The sequence below is a fragment of the Helianthus annuus genome, chromosome 16 (genome assembly GCF_002127325.2).
Source record: "Helianthus annuus cultivar XRQ/B chromosome 16, HanXRQr2.0-SUNRISE, whole genome shotgun sequence".
Lineage (NCBI taxonomy): Eukaryota > Viridiplantae > Streptophyta > Magnoliopsida > Asterales > Asteraceae > Helianthus > Helianthus annuus.
Window position 1 is genome coordinate 152385192 of NC_035448.2, and position 12518 is coordinate 152397709.

Genomic DNA, 12518 nt, shown 5'->3' on the forward strand with positions numbered 1-12518 from the left:
TATTGTTTTAGACATAAAGTTGTTAATCATTAATGTTTTTAACCAATGATCTCTTGGCCTAGTGGTTAAGGGGGAGGTGGGAAGCTTTGCTTCTCTTGGAGGTCCTGGGTTCAAGTCCAGGCAAGGGGGTTTTATACTAACTTGGTGATACTAACTACTAACCTGGTTAGCGATATCCTAACCGTAAGCCGTTCAAAAAAAAAAAAAAAAAATTATTAATGTTTTAGATAATTCCAAGAACAGCCATGCAGACTTGCAGTTGATACAAATAGATTTTGGTCACCATCTAATCTCATTAAGTTACATGAAGGCTGATACTTGTAAAATGACCACAAATTCTAAAAATTAGCAAAATGTCCACAAATTTTATTAATTGATATTTCATAAATATTTTTATGACTCCGGACAAATTTATGAAAACAATCTTTGCATATATAGTGTCCTATATATGATGTATGAATTACAATGATGACCACATAAATTATAAGTATAAACTACTCTTATAGATACTTTATGTATTGCGTTGATATCATAGTTTGTATATGAATTTCAATAATGATATTTATAGACATTTGAAAACTAGCATCCATAACCCAATCTAAGGACCTTCACGTTAGAGTTGTATGCAAATTGCCTCAAGGAGCACAATAACTTCTCCTTTCATGGACCTCATCCCCCCTTTTCTCTCATTTCCCTCCTCTCATATAATTGGTTTATCTCTTCCATAGATCGTCCATTCAAACAAGCCTTCCCTTGATAGTCGCTCTCACTCCTCCACATCAGCTCCCTCTCTCTTTCACCTCACGTTCGTGGACACCCCATATCAGATGATCTAAATGGTAAGCCTATTAATAAATCATATTTTAGGTTTATTATGCTAAAATACATACTATTTATATCTACTCCAAAAATGTCGAAATGTGTGTAGGCCTACGGTCACTTTCATGATGAGTCCAATACATAACGAAATCAGTGATCTATGATTATATGTGGGATAGAATAACTGATTTGTTGGTATCTAAGTATGTTGCACGAGGTTTGTTAAACGAATAGTTATAGTGACATTAAGGACGTTGCTAGGACCTAGCTAGTTAGTTATTAAAAGAAGGTTTGGGACATTATATTACATTTTTGACTAGACATAGACAATTAAAGTTATTTATAGTTTGTACTTTTTAGGTTCTAAGGCTTTTACCAAGAAAAAGTTCATATATTCATTTGATACTTATAAAGACTAAATGCAATATTGCACAACAAAATGCAGTATCCAATGATTTCCGGTGGATATCAACGGATCCAAAAAGGACAATGACGACGGACTTTGCAACGTACTATATTTTGAATGGATTTCCGATGATGCATTTTATCGTTTTTAATTTAGTACTAGCAGGATGCCCGCGTAATGCGGTGAGAGTGGCATATCGCATTGCGATACTCGTTTTTTATAGTTTTGTTTATTTATATAATATTTATTGCAGCATCAATTGTGATAGATATACATCAAAAGCGAAGTAATCGGGTAATCCATTTCGTTGTGATTTGCCTGGTTCGGTTATTATCCTCAACCGAAATCGAAACCAAAGTCATCGGTTAGTCTATTATATTAACCAATCGATTTTCGGTTAATCACTTTAATTTGTTCGGTTAGATTAACTGTTTTTGGTTTGGTTCATTTAATTTTAGTTAATAGCGAAAACCAAACTTGAGCTAAAATTTTTGCTTAGAAATATATGAAATCAGGGTATAAATACATGACATGAAAGTATAAATATATTAAATGGAGATATAAAATATGAAATATATGAACTAAAGGTATAAAAGTTAGAAATTATGAAAATACGAATCATTCGGTTCAGTTCAGGTAATTTTGGTTAAACGAGAGTACAAAAAAATTGATAACCGATTTTTCGTTAATTCGGTTTTCAGTTTTCAGTTTTTGGTTGATTCGGTTCGGTTTCGTCTGTTTTCGGTTTGGTTTAGGTTAACGATTTAGTTATTGCTCACCGATAACCGGTTATGGTTAATAATCGATAGGTGCATGCGCGATGCGGCGGGGAACACAGGCATTGCCACGGTATGCATTGTTCGGTTGGTTAGAATGTTAGATTATTATCCTCAACAAAAGTCGAGGTCATCTGTGACAACCGGAGTTTTCAAGGCCCTTACTCGACACGCTATTCGTTTGTAGAGTGTTTAGTAGTTGATTAATGTAACTCGTTTCATTGTAACTTGCTCACGTTTGGTGTATAATTTAGATACGATTTAGATGTTGCACTTTTGTGTGGCTAGTTAATGAACATGCATGAACTGGTTGTGCAAGACCCTATTCACGATTTGACCCAAAACGACGCAACGGAAAATGAACCGTAAATTTTCTTTCTTTTAACTACTCTAACAAACTTAAATATCGTTTAGGTCAACCCTTCTAACATACATCATTCATCATTTATTTAATGTAACTATGATAAAAAATGATTACAAACAACGTGACCGCTTTCCCGTACAATCCATGATCTTCAACTTGATCCTCGTTCACATGTCCATCATGAATATCTGATTAACCTGCGGTCACCAGATAGAACCAACACGTTAGTACATGGTAACATCATATATAATTTAATACATATACTTAAAAGGCTATATCACATTCTAAATACGTAAGGTATTCCATTGAAACATCCTCTCAATTTTATTTACTCGAGTCCGACATCAATTCCTCGAGAGTCCGGTGTTCCCATACCTGCACTCCATTTATTTCATTCTCAATAGTAACATGGTTAGGAGTACGTAATCTCAAACATATTGAAAACTCACGTCTTCGCATATACGTATACCAGTGATCTACAATCATTAGATTACAACGCGTGTATACACTTTAATATATCTAAGTACATTCATACGTATCCCATTCATATGTACGTACATACAAGTTCACACTACTTACACACGCTACAGATCTATATCTACATACATACATACATACATACATACATACATACATACATACATACATACATACATACATACATACATACATACATACATACATACATACATACATACATACATACATACATACATACATACATACATACATACATACATACATACATACATACATACATACATACATACATACATACATACATACATACATACACACATACACACATACATACATACATACATACATACATACATACATACATACATACATACATACATACATACATACATACATACATACATACATACATACATACACACACACACACATACATACATACATACATACATACATACATACATACATACATACATACATACATACATACATACATACATACATACATACATACATACATACATACATACATACATACATACATACATACATACATACATACATACATACATACATACATACATACATACATACATACATACATACATACATACATACATACATACATACATACATACATACATACATTACATACATACATACATACATACATACATACATACATACATACATACATACATACATACATACATACACACATACACACACATACATACAGAAATACATACATACATACATACATACATACATACATACATACATACATACATACATACATACATACATACATACATACATACATACATACATACATACATACATACATACATACATACATACATACATACATACATGCATGCATGCATGCATGCATGCATGCATACATACATACATACATACATACATACATACAAGTCACTTTCATTTATTTGTAAGTTGAGTCTTATCTACAATCATATCAACACAAATCAATGCAATTACAAACAAACATAACCGACTAACTTCCAACAAACATGATGAACATTCCATTAACACGATGAACATTCAGCAACATAATGAACATTCCATTAACATGATGAACATTCAGCAACATAATGAACATTCCATTAACACGATGGACATTCAACAACATAATGAACATTCCATTAACACGATGGACATTCAGCAACATAATGAACATTCCATTAACACGATGGACATTCAGCAACATAATGAACATTCCATTAACACGATGGACATTCAGCAACATAATGAACATTCCATTAACACGATGGACATTCAGCAACATAATGAACATTCCATTAACACGATGCACATTCAGCAACATAATGAACATTTCATTAACACGATGGACATTCAGCACCACAATGAAGATTCCATTAACACGATGGACATTCAGCACCACAATGAACATTCCATTAACACGATGGACATTCAGCACCACAATGAATATTCCATTAACACGATGGACATTCAGCAACATAATGAACATTCCATCAACACGATGAACATTCAGCAACATAATGAACATTCCATTAACATGATGAACATTCAGCAACACAATGAACATTCCATTAACACGATGAGACTAGCATCTTAATTTATATTAAGGATAGACGAAGTTCATATGAACTTACCTTGGTACTTACCCTTACTCGTAAATTCTTACATGGTTCCCTATATACAACATACCAAACTTCATTTATAAATAAGAAGTGATTCCGGAAATCACTTACCTTAAGTGTCCGTATTCGCATCCGTTTCCTCGCCTCCTTTTGACCCGTTAGCCTTCCATGCTTCCATCCATCTTGACATGATCCCTATACTTTCATGTCATCACATTCACATTCTTGTTAGCCTACATGATTGTACATAGTAACGATCATATCAAATTCATGTTTCACATTTGACTTTTATTAGTCAATTCCAACAAGCATAAGGCATATTTCCACAAGTCAATCTTTTCAAACTCATATAATTCATCACGTCATCACATATAATACATATGGATATAACACGCATCATATGACTTTCTATAATATTACAATTGTGACAAAAAGCATACAACCACAATTTCGACTTAACCTCATACATCCATGTCATTATAGTATACTATACTAATGTCACTATATACATTTTACTCACGACGCAATAAGCATACAACCAGATGATCATCTAGTTATATGCACACACCAAACATATTCAATTCCGTTCATTCTAGTAACATAATTCTACAACTAACACCATGACCTATGCTTAACAACCCAACATCATTCTAACTTCATCATGTTCTAATGATCTCATATGCTTCACATTTATAGTACTTTTACTCATGGTTGCAAAAATCGCGACTAGTCGGCGATTAATCGCTGACTAGTCGCTACTCGCCCATCAACTGAGTAATTTTCAGCTAATCAGTAAAAAAATCGCTAGTCGGCCTAGTCGGCCCTAATCGGCCCTAGTCGGGCCTAATCGCGACTAGTCGGTCGTGAAAAATCGGAAAAAATCGAGAAAAAACAAAATAAAAATCGGAAAAAATCGGAAAAAATCAGAAAAATCAGAAACATTCGGAAAAAAACACATATTCCAGCCAAAACCTCCCAGATTCCGGTCAAAACTTGTCAACTTAAAAAAATTACGTATAAAAATATATGTATATATGTATAAAAACTTAAAATTATATGTAAAAAGTCTGATCCGATTAATCCCGAGTAATCCCGAGTAGTCGCTAGTCCCTACCTCACCGACCCGCTAGCGACTAGCGAGTTCTCCAACCTTGCTTTTACTTATCAATTTTGATTAAGAAATTATTCAAACATGTAGTAAACATCATACCACTCCAACATAGAGTACAATATTCTAATGCATACTTTTACCAAATAACATGGCCAACCAAATCCTACATGAATTCCATCTAAAAATAGATTTCTCATGTTTATTTATCATCAAATACATCATATCCCCATATTATACGATTTCATCCATTACTTACATACCATTTCATCTATTAATCTTACCTAGGCATTTCATCAAACACTTGGTGTGCATGCCACAACTTATGCATAATGTACAAGTGTTTCATGCTTTGCTTCCTACTTCATGCTTTCATTCATCAATTAACACAAAAACATCAACAAATTCATATCACATTCAATCTACCTAACAAGAACGCATTACATACAACATAGCACAACAAGATTGAACAAGGATTGGACATGGGTGACACACCCATGTCGCCATCTTCACCACTAGAAGTGGGTTTCACCTCCAAACATCAAATTACTCCAAATCGTTCATAACCCAAGACCTATATGGTGATTTTAACACATACTCATACTCAATTTCCTACAATTTCGCGATTTCCAACTTAACCCACTTCGTGCATAATTACCAATCTAGATTTTAAGACATACCTTATGATCCCCTTGTGAAGGTAATCATTAATCCATGCTCGGTTATGAATTTAAGCTTCATTTAGCATTTCAATTTGATGAAATTGATGAAGTTAGGGTTTTTGGCTCCATGGGAGCCTCCTGCTCCTTCTCGAACACACGATGTGTGTGTGAGTTTTGTTATTTAGTAACTCAACTTTCATCTTAGTCCATTTAGCCCCTCCTTGTTTGCCACTAAAACATGATTGGCACAACTTTCATTTAAATAGTATTTGCCATACACTTCACTAGGCTAAATAGCCTAGTCATTTATTTCATGATATGTCATATAGGAACATATGGCAAATATAAACATTCGGGTTTTGGGGTGTTACAAGTCTACCCCCTTAAATGAGGTTTCGTCCCTGAAACCTTTCTCATTCCTATTAAAAACTAATTATCTTTCCTTCCCGCCCAACAACAAGACCATGAGCCTATCTAATGATGACCTTCTATTCTCAAGAACCCGTCCCGGAGTTCTTATTAGTGTCACTTTCACCAATATTGCTAGTGTCTATCGCACTTCATAGCTAGCGGTTTATTCATCATTCCAATGCTCGTATATCACGTACAATATACCATTTTGTTTACTTGAAACAATCTCATTAATAACATTCCTTTTTATTCATTTCCAATATTCATATAGTTTTCGTTGATTATACGATCCCACTTTGTAATTTATACATACACCTCTATGTTTAACTTTGGTAGGTACATCATAATAAAAGGTAACTATCCATTCTCTATTCATAACTATTCATATAATTGACTATTTTCTAACAAGTCCATACCGCCCATACCTTACTTTCACATGGCATTCCTATTTCCCTTGATCCGTTTGCAATGGGTCAATATACACACTTCTTCACACATGTAATAGTACCTATATTCGTATGATCCGTTCATAACAGATCTAATACCTTCGTCCCACCTCTTAGGTTATATTCTATTCATATGTTATATAACATTCAATTATTGTTTTGTTGTCGCAATGAAACTACTATTTCTCTATTACACATACATGCTTAACTCCCAAGTTAACATCATTCTACATTTCTATAGTTATTTGTACAATGCATACCTTTACGTCACCTTCAAATCATCTCATTCATTTTACATTACTATTACTCTCATTTCATGCATTACTTAATTTGCATAAGCAGAAGTGTCATGCAAGTTCATTAGGCGAGAGTTTAACCAATACCTGAAATTTTCACTCAAAACCTTTAAGATTTAGTTCTTAATGACATAGTTTTCTTCTTACGTCAAGTATTAAAAGTCAAACATTCCATACCATACAATACCAAACCTATTCCATCATTCATCTCACAAGTCGTTTTCAATTTACTAATTCATATCAATCCGGCATGAGTTAAAACATTTTACTCACCTCGATTTCATATCATACTTTAGCGATCCGTAAACCAGGTCGATCCGCTCCTTCACGAGTACTAACCGTACCAGGCCAGCTTTCATTCATCCTTGTAATGGGCTTCCACTCGTGCACATTCTTTCACCAATTCGATTGGATTCATCTCGTTAAGAATTCTACCATTAACATCTATAAAATCGGCGGTTAGCATCTTTCATTCAAACATTCATTATACTAGGTGATTACTCACCTATAATCCTTTTACATTTTTCTACATACATGCTATAACACATCCCACATTTCATCACTTACATGCAATTCTTTTACTCTGGTTACTTATTTCGTCAACCCTTACAGTTTGACTTTTCAAAGTCAGTTTGTCACTTCCTTCTTATTATAAATACACATAACAATGCACATATTTGTACTTCTTGTCGATTCAAGCATTCATACAATTTCATCGCTTCATGTCTTAGTGTTTCTCACGTATGCTTGTCCTTTCCATTAAAACTTAAGGCTTCTGCCCGGGTCGTAACCCGTCATTCACTTTGACTCTCTAGAGTCGAGTATTAACATATCTCATGCTTGTAATTTATCTAATGTTTATTTCTTACAACTAAAGCTTCTTGCCACATCAACCGTTTTCAATGTTTTATACTTACTTACTTAATGGACCATACCGCTCTATCCATTCTTTTATTACTTGTTTTATTACTTATCATTTTATTTTGTTTGACTTTCGGAAGTCCAATTTGTAAATTCATTCGTACATATGCGTATGAAACTTAACAGATCAAAACATTAGATACCGAGTCCAAATGGCGATCACCATATGACCCATATGACCCATTTATTCTTTCAACCATTCTTGCATACAATTCATGAGCATAATTATATTCATATATATGTATTCGAAACATAACTTGGAAAATATCCACTTTTAAAGAATATTTACTCGTTTGATCTGTAATTACTTACAATTTTGAACCTTTCATTCTTGTCATTCATTCTTACTTACTTGATTCGTACCTATTTACGAATTTCAAACTTTTCATTCTATCATTCATTCCCTTCTATGTTTGGAATCCGTCTCGCGGATTCTAACATATCATTCATATCTTTCTTTCATACTTCTCATGTGTATTTGGTACTTTCAAATCTCTGAAAGTCTTACATTTCCCTTCACCCTCACGTCCACCTATTACCTAATTCTAACGGACATACCTGTAACAATTATCACAGTCTCACGAACGTCATATGTTTCTTGTGTACTGGCCAGGTACACAATCCACATACTAGTTTCGTGTCTTCGTGTAATCGTCACCTTATGTCCGAAGAATAAGGTTTCGGCACGTGTAACATTTTCAAATCTTCATTACCATTCTATTATTATATTTCATTTAAAATTTTCCTTCACTTGATAGATTTTACCATTACACGCACCCACATGTTAAATTTACATACCTGGGTCAATTTGTCTTAATACATGCCTTGGTGCCGGTCCTAGACCACATTCACGGATCACCCTCTCCAAGCAATTATGCTTACCTTACATATAACATACTGTTAGTTTTCTTCAAATGCATACTTAAGTACATACTTACCTTTGCTTCTACCCTTAGATCTTGATTGAGTCTCGGATTGTACGGGTTCCTTGTCACAAGAGCACACAGGGTTGAGTTCAAGTATTTACCTCCTCATACTTGATTTCCCTCAAACCAGGGCTCTGATACCAACTTGCAAGACCCTATTCACGATTTGACCCAAAACGACGCAACGGAAAATGAACCGTAAAAATTCTTTCTTTTAACTACTCTAACATACTTAAATACCGTTTAGGTCAACCCTTCTAACATAAATACATCATTCATCATTTATTTAATGTAACTATGATAACAAATGATTACAAACAACGTGACCACTTTCCCGTACAATCCATGATCTTCAACTTGATCCTCGTTCACATGTCCATCATGAATATCTGATTAACCTGCGGTCACCAGATATAACTAACACGTTAGTACATGGTAACATCATATATAATTTAATACATATACTTAAAAGGCTATATCACATTCTAACTACGTAAGGTATTCCATTGAAACATCCTCTCAATTTTATTTACTCGAGTCCGACATCAATTCCTCGAGAGTCCGGTGTTCCCATACCTGCACTCCATTTATTTCATTCTCAATAGTAACATGGTTAGGAGTACGTAATCTCAAACATATTGAAAACCCACGTCTTCGCATATACGTATACCAGTGATCTACAATCATTAGATTACAACGCGTGTATACACTTTCATATATCTAAGTACATTCATAAGCATCCCATTCATATGTACGTACATACAAGTTCACACTACTTACACACGCTACAGATCCATATCTACATACATACACACACACATACATACATACATACATACATACATACATACATACATACATACATACATACATACATACATACATACATACATACATACATACATACATACATACATACATACATACATACATACATACATACATACATACATACATACATACATACATACATACATACATACATACATACATACATACATACATACATACATACATACATACATACATACATGCATACATGCATACATACATCCATGCATGCATGCATGCATGCATGCATGCATGCATGCATGCATGCATACATACATACATACATACATACATACATACATACATACATACATACATACATACATACATACATACATACATACATACATACATACATACATACATACATACATACATACATACATACATACAAGTCAAATTTATTTACTTGTAAGTTGAGTCTTATCTACAATCATATCAACACAAATCAATGCAATCACAAACAAACATAATTGACTAACTTCCAACAAAGATGATGAACATTCCATTAACATAATGAACATTCAGCAACATAATGAATATTCCATTAACACGATGAACATTCAGCAACATAATGAACATTCAATTAACAGATGGACATTCAGCAACATAATGAACATTCCATTAACATGATGGACATTCAGCAACATAATGAACATTCCATTAACACGATGCACATTCAGCAACATAATGAACATTCCATTAACACGATGCACATTCAGCAACATAATGAACATTCCATTAACACGATGGACATTCAGCAACATAATGAACATTCCATTAACACGATGGACATTCAGCAACATAATGAACATTCCATTAACACGATGCACATTCAGCAACATAATGAACATTCCATTAACACGATGGACATTCAGCAACATAATGAACATTACATTAACACGATGGACATTCAGCAACATAATGATCATTCCATTAATACGATGGACATTCAGCAACATAATGAACATTCCATTAACACGATGAACATTCAGCAACATAATGAACATTCCCTTAACACGATGAACATTCAGCAACATAATGAACATTCCATTAACACGATGAGACTATCATCTTAATTTACATTAAGGATAGACGAAGTTCATATGAACTTACCTTGGTACTTACCCTTACCCGTAAATTTTTACATGGTTCCCTATATACAACATACCAAACTTCATTTATAAATAAGAAGTGATTCCGGAAATCACTTAACTTAAGTGTCCGTATTCGCATCCGTTTCCTCGCCTCCTTTTGACCCGTTAGCCTTCCATGCTTCCATCCATCTTGACATGATCCCTATACTTTCATGTCATCGCATTCACATTTTTGTTAGCATACATGATTGTACATATTAACGATCATATCAAATTCATGTTTCACATTTGACTTTCATTAGTCAATTCCAACAAGCATAAGGCATATTTCCACAAGTCAATCTTTTCAAACTCATATAATTCATCACGTCATCACATATAATACATATGGATATAACATGCATCATATGACTTTCTATAATACTAAAATTGTGACAAAAGTCTAACATTGCCACTTATGCACAGTTGACTTTCAGAAAGTCAATGATTTATCATATGAACTTTCGACTTAACCTCATACATCCATGTCATTATAGTAGACTATACTAATGACACTGTATACATTTCATACTCATGACGCAATAAGCATACAACCACATGATCATCTAGTTATATGCACACACCAAACATATGAAATTCTGTTCATTCTAGTAACATAATTCTACAACTAACACCATGACCTATGCTTAACAACACAACATCATTCTAACTTCATCATGTTCTAATGATCTCATATGCTACACATTTAGAGTACTTTTACTTATCAATTTTGATTAAACAATTATTCAAACATGTAGTAAACATCATACCACTCCATCATAGAGTACAATATTCTAATGCATACTTTTACCAAATAACAAGGCCAACAAAATCCTACATGAATTCCATCTAAAAATAGATTTCTCATGTTTATTTATTATCAAATACATCATATCCCCATATTATACGATTTCGTCCATTACTTACATACCATTTCATCTATTAATCTCACCTAGGCATTTCATCAAACACTTGGTGCGCATGCCACAATTTATGGATAATGTACAAGTGTTTCATGCTTTACTTCCTACTTCATGCTTTCATTCATCAATTAACACAAAAACTTCAACAAGTTCATATCACATTTGATCTACCTAACAAGAACGCATTACATACAACATATCACAACAATATTTGAACAAGGATTGGACATGGGTGACACACCCATGTCGCCATCTTCACCACTAGAAGTGGGTTTCACATCCAAACATCAAATTACTCCAAATCGTTCATAACCCAAGACCTATATGGTGATTTTAACACATACTCATACTCAATTTCATACAATTT

At 33.7% G+C, this 12518-nt stretch overlaps 1 long non-coding RNA gene across 1 annotated transcript; it reads right to left on the reverse strand.

The window, feature by feature from the left end:
- Positions 1 to 2426: 2426 nt before the first annotated feature.
- On the reverse strand, positions 2427 to 4644 carry LOC110918778. The gene is made up of 2 exons (XR_002581540.1): positions 4603 to 4644; positions 2427 to 2562 (listed from the first exon to the last, which is right to left on the reverse strand). It is a non-coding gene; the product is annotated as an uncharacterized LOC110918778 (long non-coding RNA).
- Positions 4645 to 12518: the final 7874 nt, after the last annotated feature.